The 3,044-nt window shown below is 41.3% G+C and overlaps 1 long non-coding RNA gene across 1 annotated transcript; it reads right to left on the bottom strand.

Annotated features, from left to right (window-relative positions):
* Positions 1-266: 266 nt before the first annotated feature.
* On the bottom strand, positions 267-1,939 carry LOC148934050 (uncharacterized). Its single transcript, XR_016136238.1, has 2 exons — positions 665-1,939; positions 267-554 (listed from the first exon to the last, which is right to left on the bottom strand). It is a non-coding gene; the product is annotated as an uncharacterized LOC148934050 (long non-coding RNA).
* Positions 1,940-3,044: the final 1,105 nt, after the last annotated feature.

Below are 3,044 nucleotides of genomic sequence, written 5' to 3'. Positions count from 1 at the left end.
ACGTGGGAATTGGAAGACAAGATAAAGGAAAAGTACCCAGAGCTTTTTGAGTGACAGAAGCAAAATTTCGGGACGAAATTTTTGTTAAGGAGGGTAGAATGTAATACCCCCATCTTAATTCTTCTTTTAACTTATGGAATTTTCGATAAAATTTAGGCGCATGTCAAACTTTAGAATTTTTTTTATATATTGGTGTTTGACTTAGTTGGATATGCCTAACTAAAAATTATGTTTCGAACTATAAATGAAAGGGAGCAACACGTGAATTAAAACGAAATGCGGTACTTAAGCAATAAAAAGTCCATGTCACGAATGAAAATTTATGTACGCATCTCTGGACTTACTATTTATCTTACATAATTGAAACATGAAATTTGAAGAAAGAATGTAAAATACAAAAGAAAAGTTCTTTGGGCCTCTTTCTCCCGAACCCAAGTCGCACCCCCACCGCGACCATACCGACCAGCTCATTGGGCCTGGGGCAGCGAGCCCGAGGGCCCGGGGCAGCAAGCCGTCGAGGACAGCAGCGTGGCAGCCAAGTTGTTTTCTTCCTCCTGCAAGATGAAACAAGTTGTGGTTACTAAAGAACAAGAGGAACTAATGAAGCTCTTAATAGAGGGAAAAGAAACAACACCTCTTTAGCTATGAAGGACCAAAGACTCACCAAAAATAGCAAGTCAAATCTGCCTTGTACTCCCCTCCCAAAACAGCCCTGCACACCAGCCTTTCCTAGTCACATAAACCACCAAAATAAGTAAATAAGAAGTCCTTTTGTCCCAAGCTAAACACCAAGCTACATTAAATTAAAGTTGCTGCAAAAGATGAAAGAAAAGGGAGATTTGCTGCAGGAAAATAACAAGAAATACAACAGCTTCAATTAAGGCTTCACGAGTACACACTCTTGCCTATAAAATCCCCTCCACACCACCTTTGATCACCCTCCTACACACCATAAGTTTTTCCCAGCAACATAGAAAGTTGAGAGTAGGAGATATTGAGTTCTAGGAGCAGAACCAGTAGCTGCTGCAGAGGTAATACATCTCCATCCTTCTCCCATATGATTTACTCACATCATCATATAGTAACTAAAACCTCAAGCATGTTAGAGCCCCTTCAAAATCTTGACATACTAGAAATGAGGGAAGAACAGTAGCACACAAAGCTCAAACATGCCCTTTTATGAAATGGAACAGAAGAAAACGCTACTTTCCTCTTAAACTTAAGAATTCATAACAACAATACTTATCTAATGCTTTTGATAAAAGATTTAGGATTTAGAGCAGAGACCTCCTAATAAACTCATAGATCATCAAGTAACAACTAAGCTTAGCTACTGTCGAATAAAGCCACAACATAAGCTAAGTAAGGAAAGAAGGAAGGACTTAATTCAAGGCCGAGGGGCCGCCTCGGAGGCCACCGGCGATGGCACTGCAGGAGCAGTAGCGCGAGACGGCGGCGCTGGCCGTGCGACGGAGTTGACGCCGGCTCGTCGTCGCCCAGAACTAGAAGCTGGCGGTGGAGTGAGCAAGACAGAGAAGCGGAGGGAGAAAGGCGATGCCTCCTCTCTGCTGCTGGACTCGCCGAGGGTGGCTGGAGTCGGCGCTGTCGAGTGAAGGCCGAGAGAATGGCCGGAGCTACTGCCTCCTGAAGAACTCCGTGGAGAAATGAGCGCCGGCGTTGCTCCGGCGACGCAGAGAAGTGGCGAGGTTTCCGCCGAGGGAGAAAAGGAGAAGAGCTGCTGTTGCATTTTCTATTTTGGGAAATTGTGGTGTGAATAGAGAAATCGACGGAGAGAGAGAGGAGGGGAAGGGGATCGAATTTCCGGCGGCGCAGGGGAGGCGCCGACCGGAGCAGCGAACAGCGAAGGGGAGGCGTCGCGCCGTCGATCCTCTTCAAAAACTAGGGATTTAGGAATTTGGGATTTGAGAAAATGAGAGGGGAGAGGGTATCGATGGAGATGAGAGGGAGTTGGGCCATTTTTCTCTTAATTAAATGTTTGGGCCTCCCTTTACTTTTGTTCTGGGCCTCAATTAACTAACAAGATGGGCTAGTAGTGATAAGTATTAAATTGGGCCACTAATTAAAATAAAGTATGGACTAAGAATTTAATTAAATCATGGGCTCTCCTATGATGTTGGTTAAATAATTAACGGTTCGCTAATTTTTTTTCTCGAAGATAAGTCTAATGTTCTGAACCTTAGTTCAAGCGCTCGAATAATTAATTTTAAGAATTTATGCGCTAACGATGAATGGACCTCGAGCTTATTTAGTGCTTGAATAAATGGCAAAGGAGGTAACGCCCTCTAGTTAAGCGAATAATTTTCCCGATTTAATTAAATCTACTGATTTAATTAATATTCAAGAATTCTAGAACTCTTCTAGAAAATTAAGAGAGAGAATAAAATGATCACGCACTTAGGATGCATTCATGTTTAAGCTTAATGGATATCTCAAAATCTAATTAAGTATATGATTATTTTATTTCCTAAAGGGACGTCTTCACACGGCGTCTAAGGCCAAGTTAAAGGACTTACGGATAGAGATTTTGCTTTGAGGTGGGCATTCTTTTAAACGTGATTTCAGTATGAAAATGTGATTCTTTGCTCAAGTATGTTGTCATGCCATGTTTTGGTTTTATGATTACCTATCTGCTTATAATAGTACAAGAAATAAAAACAAGATTATAAGCCAAAGTGTATAATTTTAATTGAAATTTATGATTTGTAGGAAGGAAGTGTAGAGAGTTCATCCCAGTCAAGCCGTCTTGGGTTGACCTTGAGTAAAATATCATCATTCCTAAATATGGTGGTGAGTTTGAAAAAAGGGAATCTTCTCGTTTCAAGTACGGATATGCCGAGAAGAAGAGTGGAGGAATATGTATCTCCGTCGAAATTAAAGGCCTCCAATTTCCAGGCAATGCACCTCCAGATTAGAAGTGCATTGCTTGCAATGTTAGAAATTAACTAATGATGATATTAGTCTAAGGGAGAGTTACTTTTTCTTGAATGAGGTCACACAAATATTTCTGTCTTTTATACTCTTTT

This window comes from Salvia hispanica, chromosome 1 (genome assembly GCF_029641045.1).
Source record: "Salvia hispanica isolate PSC_SH4W2 chromosome 1, Shi_PSC_v1, whole genome shotgun sequence".
In the NCBI taxonomy this organism is placed as follows: domain Eukaryota; kingdom Viridiplantae; phylum Streptophyta; class Magnoliopsida; order Lamiales; family Lamiaceae; genus Salvia; species Salvia hispanica.
This window is presented reverse-complemented; position numbering and strand designations above follow the sequence as displayed.